Here is a 21988-nt window from a genome sequence, read left to right on the forward strand (position 1 = left end):
ATGGGGGAGCCTGGTGGGCTGCCATCTATGGGGTCGCATAGAGTCAGGCATGACTGACGCGACTTAGAAGCAGCAGCAGCAGGGACTTTCTTGATGATCCAGTGGTTAAGACTCCATACTGCCACTGCAGCGGGCAATAGGTTCCATCCTTGACTGGGAGCTAAGATCCTGCATGCTTTGCAGCCAACAACAACAACAAATGGAGGCTATTTGTATAGTTGAAGAATGCTACAATTGGAAAGTAGAAAAAAAAGTCTCTTCTAGCCTCACGTTTCACATAAAGTAAACTCAAGCCTTGATAGGAACTTTTCCAAAGTCCCACAGATGCCTAGTAGTGGAACCATATCTTTTGATGGTTGATGGTGGCAGGGGCAGTGTTTTTTGCTGTAGCCTAAAGCCTTCCTTAGCGATCAATGCAAAGAAATAGATGAAAACAACAGAATGGGAAAGACTAGAGATCTCTTCAAGAAAATTAGAGATACCAAGGGAACATTTCATGCAAAGAAGGGCTCGATAAAGGACAGAAATGGTGTGGACCTAACAGAAGCAGAAGATATTAAGAAGAGGTGACAAGAATACACAGAAGAACTGTACAGAAAAGATCTTCACGACCCAAATAATCACGATGGTGTGATCACTGACCTAGAGCCAGACATCCTGGAATGTGAAGTCAAGTGGGCCTTAGAAAGCATCACTACAAACAAAGCTAGTGGAGGTGATGGAATTCCAGTTGAGCTATTTGAAATCCTGAAAGATGACACTGTGAAAGTGCTGCACTCAATATGCCAGCAAATTTGGAAAACTCAGCAGTGGCCACAGGACTGGAAAAGGTCAGTTTTTATTCCAATCCCAAAGAAAGGCAATGCCAAAGAATGCTCAAACTACCACACAATTGTACTCATCTCACATGCTAGTAAAGTAATGCTCAAAATTCTCCAAGCCAGGCTTCAACAGTACGTGAACCATGAACTTCCAGATGTTCAAGATGGTTTTAGAAAAGGCAGAGGAACCAGAGATCAAATTGCCAACATCCGCTGGATCATGGAAAAAGCAAGAGAGTTCCAGAAAAACATCTATTTCTGCTTTATTGACTATGCTAAAGCCTTTGACTGTGTGGATCACAATAAACTGTGGAAAATTCTGAAAGAGATGGGAATACCAGACCACCTGACCTGCCTCTTGAGAAATCTGTATGCAGGTCAGGAAGCAACAGTTAGAACTGGACATAGAACAACAGACTGGTTCCAAATAGGAAAGGGAGTACATCAAGGCTATATATTGTCACCCTGCTTATTTAACTTCTATGCAGAGTATGTCATGAGAAACGCTGGACTGGAAGAAACACAAGCTGGAATCAAGATTGCCGGAAGATATATCAATAAGCTCAGATATGCAGATGTCACTACCCTTATGGCAGAAAGTGAAGAGGAACTAAAAAGCCTCTTGATGAAAGTGAAAGTGGAGAGTGGAAAAGTTGGCTTAAAGCTCAACATTCAGAAAATGAAGATCATGGCATCCTATCCCATCACTTCATGGGAAATAGATGGGGAAACAGTGGAAACAGTGTAAGACTTTATGTTTTTGGGCTCCAAAATCACTGCAGATGGTGACTGCAGCCATGAAATTAAAAGACACTTACTCCTTGGAAGGAAAGTTATGACCAACCTAGATAGCATATTGAAAAGCAGAGACATTACTTTGCCAACAAAGGTCTGTCTCGTCAAGGTTATGGTTTTTCCTGTGGTCATGTATGGATGTGAGAGTTGGACTGTGAGGAGGGCTGAGCACCGAAGAATTGATGCTTTTGAACTGTGGTGTTGGAGAGGACTCTTGAGAGTCCCTTGGACTGCAAGGAGATCCAACCAGTCCATTCTGAAGGAGATCAGCCCCGGGATTTCTTTGGAAGGAATGATGCTCAAGCTGAAACTCCAGTACTTTGGCCACCTCATGCGAAGAGTTGACTCATTGGAAAAGACTCTGATGCTGGGAGAGATTGGGGGCAAGAGAAGAAGGGGACGACAGAGGATGAGATGGCTGGATGGCATCACTGACTCGATGGATGTGAGTCTGGGTGAACTCCAGGAGTTGGTGATGGACAGGGAGGCCTGGTGTGCTGCGATTCATGGGGTCACAAAAAGTTGGACATGACTGAGTGACTGAACTGAACTGAATTGAATAGAATTTGATCCAGAAGCATACCAAAGGAGAAAAAGGTATCTCTTGTAGAGACTATATTCTTTCTGAATTTTAAATAGGATTTTCTTTCCTACCATCTGATATAGCCATATCCTATAATGCATCAAGATCTGAAACTTGACCTTGTAATGATAGAAATATATGGGCTCTATTGTCCACTATAAAGTGAATTTGCTTTAGCTTCAATTGAAAAAATATTTTGCATTTGAGTGTGTGCTTGTTTTTAATTTATAAATATAATGTACTTGGGAACTTGATTATTACTAGTTCTTGAGATAGTTTTTCAAGCTTTGAGATATATTATGGATTGCTGTAAATCTTCGAAAAGAATTTTGGACAAAGATTCTTTTAGTTTCTTTTGTTTTTCCTACTTTGGTTTTGGGATCTGATGAAGGGTGTTAGTCTTGAGACATTTAACTGACATTATTTTTTTCCCACTCTCCAAAGTTTTGAGAAATATTGCTCAAAAGTTTGAGAAGTGGGAAAAAATATATATATATACACATATGTATATATATATTGACTTGCATTCTTAGCTATTTGGTGGTACATTATTTTGTTAAATTTGCTTATTATCCACTTTATTTTCCACTTTCTTCATATTGTTTAAGCCTCTTCCAAAAGCAAGTGATGTGTTTCTGGCCCATTGACTTCAAATCTTATCTGTACTTCTTGGTACCTATTTAGATCCTTCTATTCCCAGAATTAAGCATAATTCATGAGTTACTTCTGGTGTGGAGAAGTAAATCTCTAATCAAACAACCCACCTACAAATAACAACCATAAGTTCTGACCAGAAACAAAACCAAAGAAAAACAAAGCAAAATACAATGATACTAGCATTTTGGAGAATGAACAATAATAGAAGGAAGCTTTTTAGAAGGGAATTGAAACTTGTATTAAGCAATTAGCAGAGGGTAGGGTGAGTTTCACATTTTTGTGGCTTTTCTTGAGAGCATCTGCAGTTGTAGTGGCAAAAAAAGAAAGAGAGCCTGGCGTGAAATGGTACCTCATAGTGGTTTTGATTTGCGTTTCTCTGATAATGAGTGATGTTGAGCATCTTTTCATGTGTTTGTTAGCCATCTGTATGTCTTCTTTGGAGAAATGTCTATTTAGTTCTTTGGCCCATTTTTTGATTGGGTCATTTATTTTTCTGGAGTTCAGCTGTAGGAGTTGCTTGTATATTTTATTTTTTTTAATTTTATTTTATTTTAAAACTTTACATAATTGTATTAGTTTTGCCAAATATCAAAATGAATCCACCACCGGTATACATGTGTTCCCCATCCTGAACCCTCCTCCCTCCTGCCTCCCCATACCATCCCTCTGGGTCGTGCCAGTGCTCTAGCCCCAAGCATCCAGTATCGTGCATCGAACCTGGACTGGCATCTCGTTTCATACATGATATTTTACATGTTTCAATGCCGTTCTCCCAAATCATCCCACCCTCTCCCTCTCCCATAGAGTCCATAAGACTGTTCTATCCATCAGTGTCTCTTTTGCTGTCTCGTCTACAGGGTTATTGTTGAGATTAGTTGTTTGTCAGTTGCTTCATTTGCTATTATTTTCTCCCATTCTGAAGGCTGTCTTTTTACCTTGCTAATAGTTTCTTTTGTTGTGCAGAAGCTTTTAAGTTTAATTAGGTCCCATTTGTTTATTTTTGCTTTTATTTCCAATATTCTGGGAGGTGGGTCATAGAGGATCCTGCTGTGATGTATGTCGGAGAGTATTTTGCCTATGTTCTCTTCTAGGAGTTTTATAGTTTCTGGTCTTACGTTTAGATCTTTAATCCATTTTGAGTTTATTTTTGTGTAAGGTGTTAGAAAGTGTTCTAGTTTCATTCTTTTACAAGTGGTTGACCAGAGTTCCCAGCACCACTTGTTAAAGAGATTGTCTTTAATCCATTGTATATTCTTGCCTCCTTTGTCAAAGATAAGGTGTCCATATGTACGTGGATTTATCTCTGGGCTTTCTATTTTGTTCCATTGATCAATATTTCTGTCTTTGTGCCAGTACCATACTGTCTTGATAACTGTGGCTTTGTAATAGAGCCTGAAGTCAGGTAGGTTGATTCCTCCAGTTCCATTCTTCTTTCTCAAGATCGCTTTGGCTATTCGAGGTTTTTTGTATTTCCATACAAATTGTGAAATTATTTGTTCTAGCTCTGTGAAGAATACCGTTGGTAGCTTGATAGGGATTGCATTGAATCTATAAATTGCTTTGGGTAGTATACTCATTTTCACTATATTGATTCTTCCAATCCATGAACATGGTATATTTCTCCATCTATTAGTGTCCTCTTTGATTTCTTTCACCAGTGTCTTATAGTTTTCTATATATAGGTCTTTAGTTTCTTTAGGTAGATATATTCCTAAGTATTTTATTCTTTCTGTTGCAATGGTGAATGGAATTGTTTCCTTAATTTCTCTTTCAGTTTTCTCATTATTAGTGTATAGGAATGCAAGGGATTTCTGTGTGTTGATTTTATATCCTGCAACTTTACTATAATCATTGATTAGTTCTAGTAATTTTCTGGTGGAGTCTTTAGGGTTTTCTATGTAAAGGATCATGTCATCTGCAAACAGTGAGAGTTTTACTTCTTCTTTTCCAATTTGGATTCCTTTTATTTCTTTTTCTGCTCTGATTGCTGTGGCCAAAACTTCCAAAACTATGTTGAATAGTAATGGTGAAAGTGGGCACCCTTGTCTTATTCCTGACTTTAGAGGAAATGCTTTCAATTTTTCACCACTGAGGATAATGTTTGCTGTGGGTTTGTCATATATAGCTTTTATTATGTTGAGGTATGTTCCTTCTATTCCTGCTTTCTGGAGAGTTCTTATCATAAATGGATGTTGAATTTTGTCAAAGGCTTTCTCTGCATCTATTGAGATAATCATATGGTTTTTGTTTTTCAATTTGTTAATGTGGTGTATAACATTGATTGATTTGCGGATTTGCGATCCAAAAGTCTACAAGCAATAAATGCTGGAGAGGGTGTGGAGAAAAGGGAACCCTCTTACACTGTTGGTGGGAATGCAAACTAGTACAGCCACTATGGAGAACAGTGTGGAGATTCCTTAAAAAACTGGAAATAGAACTGCCTTATGATCCAGCAATCCCACTGCTGGGCATACACACTGAGGAAACCAGAAGGGAAAGAGACACGTGTACCCCAATGTTCATCACAGCACTGTTTATAATAGCCAGGACATGGAAGCAACCTAGATGCCCATCAGCAGATGAATGGATAAGAAAGCAGTGGTACATATACACAATGGAATATTACTCAGCCATTAAAAAGAATACATTTGAATCAGTTCTAATGAGATGGATGAAACTGGAACCTATTATACAGAGTGAAGTAAGCCAGAAAGAAAAACACCAATACAGTATACTAACGCATATATATGGAATTTAGAAAGATGGTAACAATAACCCTGTGTACAAGACAGCGAAAGAGACACTGATGTATAGATCAGTCTTATGGACTCTGTGGGAGAGGGAGAGGGTGGGGAGATTTGGGAGAATGGCATTGAAACATGTATAATATCATGTATGAAACGAGTCGCCAGTCCAGGTTCGATGCATGATACTGGATGCTTGGGGCTGGTGCACTGGGATGACCCAGAGGGAGGGTATGGGGAGGGAGGAGCCAGGAGGGTTCAGGATGCGGAACACAGGTATACCTGTGGCGGATTCACTTCGATATTTGGCAAAACTAATACAATATTGTAAAGTTTAAAAATAAAATAAAATTAAAAAAAAAAAAGAGAGAGAGCCTGATGCTTTCAGACTGGAGGAATATGGGAAGGGACAAGGATGCCAGAGAGCGAGAGGTAGCTTAAAAAAAGAAAGAGGCAGAGATGGGAAAAATCAAATTCCATATTCAAGCTCTGCCTACCACTTTTTGGCTGACCCAGGAACCATACATGCACAGGGCAGACTGAAAACAATTGGAACAGATCTGAATAGGACAGAGTTTGCAGCTTGAGATTAGCCAAGTTATTGACTGGCTGGAACAAAAACACCAGCTTTCTCTATTTCTGTATAACTGAATCCAGATTTTTTACCATTAAAATTGACAGTGTCCAAGATACAACCCCAAATTAGTTCAAATTCAAAAAACATAGTAAATTGTAATCCTTTCTCAAATGGAAAGAAAATCAATAGATGAAAATTCTGAAATGACCAGATATTAAAATTATCAGAAAAGAAATTGAAAGAAGCTGAATTATTAATTATAACAGCTGAATAAAGTAAAAGAAAATATAGTTAATATGAATAAAAAGATAGGAAATATCAGCAGAGAAATTCTAAAATATATATCTGTATTAAAGAATGAAAATTTTAGGACAGAAAAATACATTATCTGAAATAAATTACTGAGTACGATTAATAGCATAATGGATGTGGCTGAAGGATGTCAGTGAACTTGAGATAGATAAATAGAATTCATCCAATCTGAAAAAGAGTAATTAAAAAAAGAATGGAAAGAATAAGCAGAAACTCAGAAGCCTGAAGGAAAATTTTAAAGCATCTACTATATATGCAGTTGAGAATGGGCAGAAAAATTATTTAAGTATTTTAAGAATAAAAGTAAAAGCTTCCTAAAGGTTTTGAAAGACATACATATTCAAGGACTTTACCAAACCCCAGACACAACAAATTTGATGAAAACAATACCTAGGCATATCATAGTAAAGTTACGGAAAGCTAAAAGTAATATTGCACTCAAAATTATATTTATTGTTATTTAGATATTACAATGTTGCATTTGAATATATTTTTTAAAGATGAGGAAACAGTAGAATATAGTCTGTAAGTAAGTGAAAGAGGAGAGTGAAAAATTTGGCTTAAAGCTCAACATTCAGAAAACGAAGATCATGGCATCTGGTCCCATCACTTCATGGGAAATAGATGGGGAAACAGTGGAAACAATGTCAGACTTTATTTTTGGGGCTCCAAAATCACTTCAGATGGTGATTGCAGCCATGAAATTAAAAGACGCTTACTCCTTGGAAGGAAAGTTATGACCAACCTAGATAGCATGTTCAAAAGCAGAGACATTACTTTGCCAACAAAGGTCCGTCTAGTCAAGGCTATGGTTTTTCCTGTGGTCATGTATGGATGTGAGAGTTGGACTGTGAAGAAGGCTGAGTGCCGAAGAAATGATGCTTTTGAACTGTGGTGTTGGAGAAGACTCTTGAGAGTCCCTTGGACTGCAAGGAGAAAAACCAGTCCATTCTGAAGGAGATCAACCCTGGGATTTCTTTGGAAGGAATGATGCTAAAGCTGAAACTCCAGTACTTTGGCCACCTCATGCGAAGAGTTGACTCATTGGAAAAGACTCTGATTCTGGGAGGGATTGGGGGCAGGAGGAGAAGAGGACGACAGAGGATGAGATGGCTGGACGACATCACTGACTCAATGGACGTGAGTCTGAGTGAACTCCGGGCGCTGGTGATGGACAGGGAGGCCTGCCGTGCTGCAATTCATGGGGTCGCAAAGAGTCGGACATGACTGAGTGACTGATCTGATCTGATACTGGTTTTTGAAGGTTTATTAAGTGTTGGCTTAAAATGTACTTGTACTTGTGTAGATGCCTGTGTGTGTGTATGTGTGTGTGTGTGCTTATCTAGATTTCTAACTGCTTAGGTAATATTTTAATTTATAAAAATCTATTCAAGTTTTCTAATTCTTCTCAAGCTAGTTTCATTTTCAACAAAAATGTCCTTTAAGTTTTAAAATAGTTTTAATAATTGGTTCAAATAAATAGCATAAAGTTGTTCATGTACATGCATGCTCAGTCACTAAGTCATGTCTGACTCCTTGTGACTGTAGCCCACTAGGCTCCTCTGTCCATGGGATTTCCCAGTCAAGAATACTGGAGTGGGTTGCCATCTCCTCCTCCAGGTCTTCCTGACCCAGAGATCAAACCCATATCTCCTGAATCTCCTGAACTTCAGTTGTATCAGGCTCTTTGGGTCGCTATGGACTGTAGCATGCCAGGCTCCTCTGTCTATGGGATTCTCCAGGCAAGAATACTGAAGTGGGTTGCCAGGCCCTCCTCCAGGGGATCTTCCCAACCCAGGGATCGAACATGTGTCTTCTGTGTCTCTTTGCATTGTCAGGGAGATTCTTTACCACTGAGCCACCTGGGAAGCCCTTGTGAAAGTGTGAAAGTGTTAGTTGCTAAGTCATGTCTGATTCTTTGTGACCCCCTGACTGTAGTTTGCCAGGCTCCTTTCTCCATGGGATTTCCCAGGCAAGAACATGGGAAATTGGTAGCCATTCACTTCTCCAGGGGATTTTACCAATGCAGGGATTGAACCCTGGTCTTCTGCATTTAAGGCAGATTCTTTACCATCTGAGCCACCATGGAATCCCTTATGGATATATAAGGGAAGCCTTTATAGATACATAAATATAAATTTTATATTTTTATATTTATACATTATATATATGTATATATATATACCATTGTATATATTGCTATTCATTCATCTGTCGTGGACATTTAGGTTGCTTCCATGTCTTTGCTATTATAAATAATGCTGCTATGAACATTGTGGTACATGTATCTTTTTGAATTAGAGCTTTTGTTTTTTCTGGGCATCTGCCCATGAGTGGGATGCTAGATCATACGGTAGCTCTATTTTTAATTTTTTAAGGAACCCCCATACTGTTCTCCATAGTGACTGCACCAGTTTACATTCCTGCCAACAGTGTATGAGATGATTCCATGTTCTTCATACCCTCTTCAGCATTTATTATTGGTAGACTTTTTGATGATGGCCATTTTGACTGGTATGAGGTTATATCTCATTGCAGTTTTGATTTTGATATTCTCACTTTTAAAATGACATTTTATTTGACTATATAAACTACGGTACTTATTTTCGCTCAATACTTTGAAGATACTATTCCACTGTTTTCTAGACTCTGTTGTTGCTGGTGAGGTGTTAACTATTGGTTTAGTTGAGCTTCCTCTACAGATAATTTGTCCTTACTCTCTTTGATATTTGTGCAGATTGTGGGTTTTTTGACTCTAAAATTCATTCTTTTGTCTTCTTGATTGTTTTTGAAGATAGCTGACAATTCAAGATGAATTTCCTAGGCTCCAAAATCAGTTTTATTCTGCCTGGATTCATCCACTGGGAATCATTGGTAACTGACTGGAGGAAAGAAGAAATAAAAATATTTCTCCTTTGTCAACTTGGGTTACATGTCCAAGTACTGCTACTTCTCTGTGGTGACCCAACTATTTTACCCCTCTGTCCCTTGGCATTGCTGAGAAATTTCTGGGTTGTGTCACCATGCCTTGGTTCACTTATCAGTCTCTTCTGCGTACTTCATCTTATCTCATTTTAAACACTATGAGTTGTGTTTTCTTTGATTGGGTCATCAGTGATACAGTGTTCTAGATTTCATTATAATGTCTCTTGGTTTGAATTTATTTTTAATTATTATTCTTGCTACTGCTGCTGCGTCGCTTCAGTCGTATCCGACTCTGTGCGACCCCATAGACGGCAGCCAACCAGGCTTCCCCTCCCTAGGATTCTCCAGGCAAGAACACTGGAGTGGGTTGCCATTTCCTTCTCCAATGCATGAAAGTGAAAAGTCAAAGTGAAGTCGCTCAGTCGTGTCTGACTCTTAGCGACCCCATGGACTGCAGCCTACCAGGCCCCTCCGTCCATGGGATTTTCCAGGCAAGAGTACTGGAGTGGGGTGCCATTGCCTTCTCCAATTATTATTCTTAAGACTTGCTTTATACATCTGATGTTTCATATCTTTCTCAGTTTTGGAAAGGGTCCATTATTGCTTGAGATATTGTCTTTTTGTCTTTATTTTCTCATTCCCAACTAAACTTCAGACATATGTCAGATGTGACTGACCGACAACAATGACAACATGAAAAATAAATTTTCAATAAAGTTTTCATAATATTCAGTTTCTTCCAGTGCCACTGTATGATAATCACAAATGCAAAGAAGGGGCCTAACTCTAAATTCGGATGCCCTGTAATTGTACCTAAAGAGCTGGTACACATTTGCCTTTTGGAACTCTGCAGGTAGTGCACAGAGGAGGGTAGGCTGTTGTAGTAAGCCCCTTCTCCTAAATGCCACGAATTATACCATCAGTTGCTTTCATATATACAATCTTATTCAATTACCATTAAAAACTCTGCATGTTAGACAAAATCTTCCCCCCATTTTAAATAAGACGAAACTGAGTATTTAGGGAGATTATGTAAGTTCCCTAGGATATACACTTAGTAAGCTGGAATTCAAATCCTAAACTTCTTATTGGAAGTGGTTGCTGTTCTCATTATAATTGCATTGCATCTCCTAGATATTGTACCTCCAGCCTACCTAGTATTGCTTTTGAAGTTTGCCATTGATTGAACAGAATTTATAATAAAAGAGTGCCTATAGCTTCAAGTCTTCCATGTGGCAGATAGACTTGGAATGTAGAGAAAACAACAGTAGGGGTAGCTGTTACCTATCTAATTTTACAGTCTCTCTTGATTGAAAACTGCTGCTCCAAACCTTATATTTACACATCTGACCAATATTTATTGAGTGTTTTATTGTGTGTCAGGCACTAAACCAGACCCTGGGTATAGAGTGCTGAACAAAATAATGTGGCCTCTATGGCATGTACAACCTAGCGAGGGAGAGGGAATTCTCCAGGCAGGAAAACTGCAGTGGGTTGCCATGCCTTCCTCCAGAGGATCTTCCCAACCCAGGTATTGAACCCAGGTCTCCAGCATTGCAGATGGATTCGTTACCATCTGAGCCACTCAGGGAAGCCCAAGAATAGTGGAGTGTACAGCCTATCCCTTCTCCAGGGGATCTTCTGGACCCAGGAATCGAAATAAGGTCTTCTGCATTGCAGGTGGATTCTTTACCATCTATTAAACCAGTAACCACATGGATAATTCAAACTGCAATGGATTCCAGAAAGAATAAAATAATGGTTGGGTCTGTCTCAGGAACAGTAGTCAGACCCAGTCTCTCTGAGACTGAGAAGTACACAATTGGTTAGGAACTGCAGAACTCTTTCAGGGACCTGTGTGTGTCAAAGTCTACCATACCAGCTATCTGCTGAAGAGGGAGATAAGAATCAACCTGTCCACTTCAGGATCAAACCAACCAGGCTTTGTAATTTGTTATTAAATTTGAGACTCAGATTCTGATAATTTAGTTTTGTACTGATTAAGAGGAAAAATAGGAAGGAAGAGTCAAATAAAGAAGCTGCAAGATCAGGCCTTTAAAGATTGAAAAATGTCTTGTTTAGAGATGTAGCTCTTTAATTTTTCAATGCATTGTGAATTATTTAATCATTAGGAATAGATGTGACACAATTCATTCGGTATTCCTATACCCAATGTTTAACCCAAATACCGAATATTTAACCCATATGTGTACTAGTCACTCAGTCATGTCCAACTCTTTGTGAGCTCATGGACTGTAGCCCGCCAGGCTCCTCTGTCCACAGAATTCTCCAGGCAAGAATACTAGAGTGGGTAGCCATTCCCTTCTCCAGGGATCATCCTGACCCAGGGACTCAACTCAGGTCTCCTGCATTGCAGGTAGATTCTTTACTGTTTGAGCCACAAGGGAAGCCCCATTTAACCCATGCTGCTACTGCTGCTAAGTCGCTTCAGTCATGTCTGACTCTGTGCGACCCCATAGATGGCAGCCCACCAGGCTCCCCCATCCCTGGGATTCTCCAGGCAAGAACTCTGGAGTGGGTTGCCATTTCCCTCTCCAATGCATGAAAGTGAAAGTGAAAGTGAAGTCACTCAGTCGTGTCCGACTCTAGTGACCCCATGGACTGCAGCCTACCAAGCTCCTCCATCCATTTAACCCATACCTACTATTAATTCATTTGGTTATGTACTAGGAACTAATGACATAATGGTGAATAAGACAAAACCTTTGTTTCCCATTTTTACAGTCTTATGTGAAAGACAATTACAATGCTGTGTGATGATTATTATGACAGTATTAAACACAGGACATCAGATTCTCGATGAGATATCACCTAAATTAAGACCCCAGGAATGTGTACAAGGTGGTCAGTAGAATTTTCACATTCCATAAAAATAAATCTTTTCCATAATCATAGCTTCAAGTTGAGAATATTTTGAAAATATTATTTTTAACATTTTTCTAAGCTTTAATTTTGTTAATTTTCTTTACTAACACTTAAACTTTAATGTACAAAGTTAAGTTTTAAAAGTCATCTATTTTGCTAACAAACACATGAAAAGATGCTCAACATCACTCATTATCAGAGAAATGCAAATCAAAACCACTATGAGGTACCATTTCACGCCAGTCAGAATGGCTGCGATCCAAAAGTCTACAAGCAATAAATGCTGGAGAGGGTGTGGAGAAAAGGGAACCCTCTTACACTGTTGGTGGGAATGCAAACTAGTACAGCCACTATGGAGAACAGTGTGGAGATTCCTTAAAAGACTGGAAATAGAACTGCCTTATGATCCAGCAATCCCACTGCTGGGCATACACACTGAGGAAACCAGAAGGGAAAGAGACACATGTACCCCATTGTTCATCGCAGCACTGTTTATAATAGCCAGGACATGGAAGCAACCTAGATGCCCATCAGCAGATGAATGGATAAGAAAGCAGTGGTACATATACACAATGGAGTATTACTCAGCCATTAAAAAGAATACATTTGAATCAGTTCTAATGAGGTGGATGAAACTGGAGCCTATTATACAGAGTGAAGTAAGCCAGAAAGAAAAACACCAATACAGTATACTAACGCATATATATGGAATTTAGAAAGATGGTAACAATAACCCTGTGTACGAGACAGCGAAAGAGACACTGATGTATAGATCAGTCTTATGGACTCTGTGGGAGAGGGAGAGGGTGGGGAGATTTGGGAGAATGGCATTGAAACATGTATAATATCATGTATGAAACGAGTCGCCAGTCCAGGTTCGATGCATGATACTGGATGCTTGGGGCTGGTGCACTGGGACGACCCAGAGGGAGGAGGGTTCAGGATGGGGAACACAGGTATACCTGTGGCGGATTCATTTCAATATTTGGCAAAACTAATACAATATTGTAAAGTTTAAAAATAAAATAAAATTAAAAAAATAAAAATAAAAGTCATCTATTAAAAAACTATTTTCTATTTAATAAACTCTGAAGTGTGACTTACAGGATAGAATTATTAATATTTAGTATATTGTGGATCAGGGTTCTATGGAGAGTCCAAATTCATCATGTTTATACATAAAATGTGATATTAAATTGTTTCATTTTAAGTAGTAGCCAGTAATAATAATAGAAATTTTACATTTATTTTGTAAGCTTAGCTTTTACTACACTCTATAGCTTTATTAGAGCAAGTGTGACCTAAAGTCTAGACAGACCAACTATGCCTTTGGATTAATGGGTGTTTATCATATGATTTCCTTTTCCTTCCTTATTGCCTTTTATCTGTTTCCCGTTCACAGAACTGATAAATAGATAACTTTTGCTTCTCTTTATTCCCCTTTCTGATAGGGCTAAATCTAACTTAGTAATTTATAAAAATAAGCATAACTAACAAGTTTTTCAAGTCTGCTTTTAAAATTATATTCCTCTTAATCTTCATAAACTTTGAGTTCAGGTAAACTCCAGAATTCAGGACACCTCAATGTAAAAAAATAAGCTGGCTTTAGTGATTATTAAAATCTATATTTTATAATATAATAATGATTGAGCACCCAGATCAATTGTAGGTCTGGAAGAAGTAAATACATATTAAATAAAATAAAAGTATTTTAGATTAGATAGTGTCTTTTCTTAAAATAAGCCAAATTTAAAATGTAAACCACTCAATATTCCTAAGAATGCTCATTCAGCCATAGGGGAAATATTTTTTAGTTTAAATTTAGGCTCAGAGTTCTTTTATGGAGCCACTGCTCCTGCAGACCCAGCTGAGACTCTTTTCAGTGCCTTAAGTGAACTGCTGCTGTTGTTCAGTTGCTAAGTTTTGTCAGACTCTTTGCGACTCCATGAACTGTATCACACCAGACTTCCATGTCCTTCACTATCTCCTGAAGTTTGCCTAAACTCAAGTCCATTGAGTCAGTGATGCTATCCAACCATCTCATCCTCTGTCACTCCCTTCTCCTCCTGCCCTCAGTCTTACCCAGCATCAGGTTCTTTTCCAATGAGTTGGTTCTTCATATCAGGTAGCCAAAGTATTGGAGCTTCAGCTTCAGTGTCAGTCCTTCCAATGAATATGCAGTGTTGATTTCCTTTAGGATTGACTGATTTGATCTCCTTTTAGGCCAAGGAACTCTCAAGAGTCTTCTCCAGCACCACAATAAGTGAATTAGGTATTTGATTTATTAATGGCTCAAGAGGTAACATTAAACACCCCCTCTTCCATCACTAGCTAGGCCCATCCAGTATGAAGGGAAGATAAACTTTTAATCTACACAGCACAAAGTCAGACCTATTCAGTTCCCACTGGGGAACACAGCTATGCCAACCTAGAAGTAGAAAGAACTTAAAAAATAAATCCTCTATAGTATATCTCCATCAGGAATGGTACTGATAGTAACTTCACCCTCATAAAACCCAAACAATTCTAGGGATTATGTAAACTGCAATAGATTCTAAAGGCACTGTGTAACAATTCTTTGTGCTGTCCTCCAGATCAAATTAGAAGGTCTAGAACCTCAGTATGTATTAATTTGTGTATTTTAAGCCCTGAGAGCAAAGCCAATTGTAATATTTTTTTACTTCTATTTGCAAAATCGTGTGCTGTATGTGAACTCAGGTCATTTGCAGAGTCTCTTTAGAATACCTAAAAAAGTGATACTGTTCATGTGTGATTTTTAAGGAGCCTGCAACACCTGGTCCTGATTCCAGCTGAATAATTGTTTACCTTTGCCCTTATAGTTCCATTTCCTGATTGTTTCAGTTAAGTGTAGACAGTGGTCCTTCATTTTTCATTCAGAAAAATGGGCACATATTACTGCCTTCCTCTTGCGTAATAGAATTGGTGCTTTAAAATGCTGGTTAGAGTTGCACATTGTAGCTATTAATATTGTTCGAGTGTTTACTGATTCAGAAATGTTCTGTGAACATCCAGCATATGACTGGCTCCTAGATGAGCTATAGAATAGAAAGTGATATATTGAGCAAGCTATCTTTCTAACTCCTTACTCCTTCTTTAGCTTAAAGGTACAAACATCCTCTCCTTTCCTCATACAATTAGGACAATACTAATATCTTCTGTTTGGAGAAGGCAATGGCACCCCACTCTAGTACTTTTGCCTAGAAAATCCCATGGATGGAGGAGTCTGGTAGGTTGCAGTCGATGGGGTCGCTAGAGTCGGACATGACTGAGCGACTTCACTTTCACCTTTCACTTTTATGCAATGGAGAAGGAAATGGCAACCCACTCCAGTGTTCTTGCCTGGAGAATCCCAGGGATGGGAAGCCTGGTGGGCTGCCATCTATGGGGTCGCACAGAGTCGGACACGACTAAAGTGACGCAGCAGCAGCAATAGCTTCTGTTCAGCAACGTTTACTTTCATACTGTGCTAGTTCTTTTCCATGCCTATCACATATAATGTGTGCTTAGTCACTCAGTCATGTCCAACTCTTTGAGAGCCCATGGACTGTAGCCCACCAGGCTCCTTTGTCCATGGGGATTCTCCAGGCAAGAAAACTGGAGTGGGTTGCCATGCCCTCCTCCAAGGGATCTTCCCAACCCAGGTATTGAACCCAGGTCTCCCGCATTTCAGATGGATTCATTACCATCTGAGTCACCCAGGGAAGCCCAAGAATAGTGGTTGGGTAGCTTATCCCTTCTTGAGGGGATCTTCTGGACCCAGGAATTGAAACAGGGTCTTCTGCATTGCAGGTGGATTCTTTACCAGCTGAGCTTCCAGGGATGCATAGGCACAAACAATCTTATAGGTTAGGTAACATGATCATAATTTTTGTTGTTGTTTAGTCACTAAGTCATGTCCGACTCTTTTTGCGACCCCATGGGTTGTAGCCTGCCAGATTCCCCTGTCTATGGGATTTCCCAGGCAAGAATACTGGAGTGGGAACTCCTGAATACGAAATACTGAGGTGGCAACTTCCTTCTCCAGTGGATCTTCCCGACCCAGGGATTGAACTCACATCTCCTGCATTGACAGGTGTATTCTTTACCACTGCACCATCAGGAGATCCTGATCATCATTTTACAGACAGGGAACCATTAACTCATTTAAGATAATTCAATTGAAAAGAGGGATCTAGAACTCAATTCTAGGTTTCTCTGGTAGCAAAACTATCCTGCCTCATATAACTCTGCTGTTGTCCCAGACCCACAGGTCATTGATCCCATAAATAGCTTCTCTTACTGAGTGGCACAGCTTCACACAGGCTGACCCCATTGACTGAACCTGAGGGCCATCATGTGGCACTAGCTTCAGAGAGGCAAATGCCCACTATGGTTACAGGTCACAAGGATACTGTGTGCTGCATTCTTTTATCTGCTCAACCAAGTGCTTCACATCCCTCACCACCACCCCCCTTGGTTACCAGGGATTCCCTCAGCACTGGTCTGTCCAGCCTTACCTTCTTTCCCTGGAGATGACAGTACAGCATTGTCTTTGGTAAAGTTAGAAAGTAACTCACTTATTTACTTCGGGTGACAATAAATAACTATATCTTGTTAATAATTGTACATATGTTTTATGTAGCTTTAGGTAATCAGAGACAGTCTTACACATCTGGTATCTGAGATTGAATCAATTTTTTTTCATACTGGTCTCCTAATATATAATTCTGTTAACAAAAAGTAGACTACATAAGGATAAAAAATACATCAGATCAGATCAGTCGCTCAGTCATGTCCGACTCTTTGTGACCCCATGTATTGCAGCACGCCAGGCCTCCCTGTCCATCACCAACTCCCGGAGTTCACTCAGACTCACGTCCATCGAGTTAGTGATGCCATCCAGCCATCTCATCCTCTGTCGTCCCCTTCTCCTCCTGGCCCCAATCACTCCCAGCATCAGAGACTTTTCCAATGAGTCACTCTTTGCATGAGGTGGCCAAAGTACTGGAGTTTCAGCTTTAGCATCAGTCCTTCCAAAGAAATCCCAGGGCTGATCTCCTTCAGAATGGACTGATTGGTACTCCTTTCAGTCCGAGAGACTCTCAAGAGTATTCTCCAACACCACAGTTCAAAAGCATCATTTCTTCGGCACTCAGCCTTCTTCACAGTCCAACTCTCACATCCATACATGACCACAGGAAAAATACAGCCTTGCCTAGACGAATCTTTGTTGGCAAAGTAATGTCTCTGCTTTTCAATATGCTATCTAGGTTGGTCATAACTTTCCTTCCAAGGAGTAAGCGTCTTTTAATTTCATGGCTGAAGTCACCATCTGTAGTGATTTTGGAGCCCAAAAAAATAAAGTCTGACACTGTTTCCACTGTTTCCCCATCTACTTCCCATGAAGTGATGGGACTGGATGCCATGATCTTCGTTTTCTGAATATTGAGCTTTAAGCCAACTTTTTCACTCTCTGCTTTCACTTTCATCAAGAGGCTTTTTAGTTCCTCTTCAGTTTCTGCCATAAGGGTGGTGTCATCTGCATATCTGAGGTTATTGATATTCTCCAGGCAATCTTGATTCCAGCTTGTGTTTCTTCCAGTCCAGCGTTTCTTATAGTAATTTACTAGGGCATTTTATAAGTGATACACATTCATGTACTTAAGACTTTTTGGGTGTTATGTAAATATCAGTTTTTGCTCAATAATACAAAAAAATCAACCTGATATGTTTTCTCAAAGAGTGCCAGATCTGTCACAAATTCCTTAAACCATATGTATTGTGTTTATGTCTTTATCTGAGCTGTAGTAAATATTTTAAATTTTGTTTTGTTTTTGTTGTTTTTTTAATACTATTATTTTGGATCAGTTTTGGATTCACAGTAAAATTAATAGAAATGCATTAATTTTTAAATATAAATTTATTTATTTTAATTGGAGGCTAATTACTTTACAATATTGTATTGGTTGTGCCATACATCAACATGAATCTGCCACGGTGTACTCATGTTCCCCATCCTGAACCCCCCTCCCACCTCCCTTCCTGTACCATCCCTCTGGGTCATCCCAGGGCACCAGCCCCGAGCATCCTGTATCATGCATCGAACCTGGAAAATAGAACTGCCATACGACCCAGCAATCCCACTGCTGGGCATACACACTGAGGAAACCAGAAGGGAAAGAGACACGTGTACCCCAATGTTCATTGCAGCACTGTTTATAATAGCCAGGACGTGGAAGCAACCTAGATGTCCATCAGCAGACGAATGGATAAGAAAGCTGTGGTACATATACACAATGGAGTATTACTCAGCCATTAAAAAGAATACATTTCAATCAATTCTAATGAGATGGATGACACTGGAGCCTATTATACAGAGTGAAGTAAGCCAGAAAGAAAAACACCAATACAGTATACTAACGCATATATATGGAATTTAGAAAGATGGTAACGATAACCCTGTATGAGAAACAGCAAAAGAAATGCATTAATTTTAAAAGTCCTTTTAAATTGTTAGCTCTATGAGGTGTTTTCTAATTTATCTTTTAAATATAATGAACAGTACTTCGCATGCAATAGATGCTCACTAAATATTGTTGACTTATTAAATAAATTAGTTTGTAATAGGTTGAACAGATTTGCAGTCCTAAATTGTTCTTGCCATCATTTCACTCTGCATAATTAAGAAAGTTTTACTAAGATGATTAAAAAATGTGTTATCAAATTACTGGTTTATATTCTAAAGCAATGGGATAAAAGAGACCCCGGCTGTACCCCTATGAGGAACCAGGGAGGATGTGTTTTTCACTGTAGGTATTCTTAGTGGATTTCATGTGCGACTGAGTTAATTTATTTCACATATGAAGGTTAGATTTATCATTTCCATATGGCACTCTAAAACTTTTTCCCTTTACCCTTCTCTGACAACTAGTGTTTTTCTTATTATAAAAGTCATGTCTATTGTAGTGGTTAACTATGTGTGAAAGTAAAAAGAAAAATTAACATCATGCGTAATCTTATTATCCAAATGTAATCATTTAATTTTTCGTGTTCTTATTTTTTCTCTCAGCCACACAAATTCTGTTATGTCCATACGATTGGTACTCTGTGTGTTTATAACATACTTTAGAACCACAAACTACCCTGCAGATAGTTTCAAAATATTTCTTTATATGGATGTGCTATACTTTATTTTTCTACTGTGGAAAATTTAGCTTAGCTAGGTTAGTTTTATTTTTTTGCTAACATAAATCTCTGTTGATGTTCAGTTATGTAAGGTAGAATTTTAGAATTAAAATTACTGTAGAATGAGAGATTCTGAATTTTAAATTCTTAATCATATTACTCAATAGTTTAACAGAAAAATTTTAGCAATTCATACTCCCCTCAGAAGTGTATGAAGAGGTGTTTCACTGTCATCATACAAACTGATTATTTTTTTCACACTTTTAAGCAAGTTTTATCAACTAAACTTAATGATTTTAATATGTTCCTATCATCAACTATGTTCAGAGGTATAGAGATTAAATATTTTAGTTTGCTTTCAGAGAGATTATGAATATGTTTAAGGTCACAGTAGTTCAGAGGCTGCATTTTGCAATACAGTTTCCACCTTCATGCAGATATTTTTTGGGTCTAATTGTAAACTCTGCATACTTTGTTTAAGCTGGACTTCTTTCCAATACCTACTTCGATGGCAGTTTTCTTACTGTGTTGCACTGAGGCATCATATCTAATGTGGCTTTAGCATTTCCTCTTATAGAAATCTCCTTTCTATTTGCTGTTGTAACTTGAAGTTAATGAGCATAGAGCTTATTTTATTTATTTATGCATTTCTGTGGACTGCTCTACAAAAGCACCTTTCTTCCTCACCAGTCCAAACTGAGCGTTGATGAATCTGAGTAGCAGTCGTATTTGTATTAGGAAGGCCACAGTCATGGAACAACACCAAAGAAAAAAATCAATTTTAAGTGTTTGTTTCATCCTCTGGTAAAAATATTTTCATTTCAGAGACCGTGGTGAGTCTTAGTCCCTTGCTGGTACTTGTTTTTGATCACACTGTTCCGGAAGCTGTGTGTGCATATACTCACACGTATGAATTTAAGGTGAACTGAAATATCCTATGGGGAAAATTCAGATATAAAATAGCCCACTTGTTTAAGGACTACAATCTTTTCTACTTCTCTGCAGAAATTGTCTCAGCATAAATACTGGCTCCACTTCAAAAATTATTTTTACTTACAAAATGTATTTGTTTTACATTTCAGAGTACCTGATAAATTGCAAGTCTGTCTGTGCCCCATAGCTGCACAGGTATGTGTGTGAATTACCTATAGTTATGTTAATCTACATATTAGCTGGTAAGTGATTACATTTGGGGGCATTAAAATTGCTTACAGATTTCATAATGTGAAAATGTTGATTTTTGAGTACCTTCAAATATTGGCAAGCATCAAAGGATATTACATTTTATACATACCTTGCATTTCACTCTATTGTAAGAATCAAATAAACATTTCTATGATTTGATGAAGCAGAATAATTTCAGTTACAAAGCATTCATCTAATGGAAAGATTAGAAACTGTTTTATGGAACTGTTCTATTAAAGCGGCTCCTGATGTGGGATCAGAGACTTGCAAAACTACTGTTTTTGACACTATTGTTTTATGTTAAAACTTTTTTTGTGTCACTTTTGAGTTTATTTTCTGTGCTGGCTGCTTTAGGTAAGGAGTAGTTGCAGATGTACTTCCTGTCTGCTGCACTGTCTCAAGTACTAGAGTAATGGGAAAAAAAATGTTTGCACCTGTTTGAAAACCTCAACTGTGTGGTGGTGTGGTTTCTGGGCAACAGGCAGGAATTCTCAAAAGCTTGGTTGCACCTGCTCAATTGTTGTTTGCAGCTGTGTCATATGATTGAGTGCACAGAGAAGCTTGTTAGCAGTTTGCTTGTGCTGTTACATATTTTGTGTCCTCCAAGTTTGAAAGATTCTTGCTTGATGTAGTCCTTGAGCTATTACATTGGTTTATTATAAAACTCATTGATTCTAGTTCCCAAATATTTTATCCAAATTCTTTGTTCTCGGTCTCAAATATTTTCTTAGCAACTGTTGACTGCCCTAGATAATGTGTATGCTAAGTTCTCCAAAGAATACCTGGGGAGAGTGGATCTCTCAAGATAACTGGGTTGATAATAATTTTTGTCCTCATAGAGACATTTTCTGTTTGGCTCAGTTTCACTATGTTGGCAACCCCACTATGTGAGGCTGGATGTAGTTATTGATCCATTTAGCTGAACAGATTTGAAAGCATTTGGCTATTAGTGGACACATGGGGCATATTCAGAAAATTTAAGTGATATTAAGAAAATTCAAGATGATTTCTTGATTTGTGCATGTGTCTCCATTGCAGCTGAGTGGAAGTGAGAGAGAAAATAAGGAAAAATTAGATAATTATCTTTGAAGAGGAACTAAAATCCAGATGTAAAATTTAAGACTGGAATATCATCCTTTAGTTTTATCAAATCCTGAAATTGAAAGTGAAAGTCGCTCAGTTGTGTCCGACTCTTTGCATGTCGGACCGCATGGACTATACAGTCCATGGAATTCTCCAGGCCAGAATACTGGAGTGGGTAGCCTTTCTCTTCTCCAGGGATCTTCCCAACCCAGGGATCAAAGCCAGGTCTCTCGCA

At 38.6% G+C, this 21988-nt stretch overlaps 1 protein-coding gene across 43 annotated transcripts in view; it reads left to right on the forward strand.

Moving 5' to 3' along the window:
- Positions 1–21988, forward strand: part of ZBTB20 (zinc finger and BTB domain containing 20) — an 847908-nt gene that overhangs the window by 206640 nt on the left and 619280 nt on the right. For 42 of the 43 annotated variants that reach the window (XR_015165318.1, XR_015165313.1, XM_086405065.1 and 39 more), the window contains one exon: positions 20568–20613. The gene's annotated coding sequence lies outside the window, so the exon portion shown is untranslated. Of the gene's footprint in view, positions 1–20567; positions 20661–21988 lie in introns of all 43 variants that reach the window. The other variant, XM_086405119.1, reaches the window with a different exon arrangement.

The sequence above is a fragment of the Bos grunniens genome, chromosome 1 (genome assembly GCF_055505025.1).
Source record: "Bos grunniens cultivar Pamir isolate PY7600 chromosome 1, Bosgru_T2T1.0, whole genome shotgun sequence".
Taxonomy (NCBI): Eukaryota; Metazoa; Chordata; class Mammalia; order Artiodactyla; family Bovidae; genus Bos; species Bos grunniens.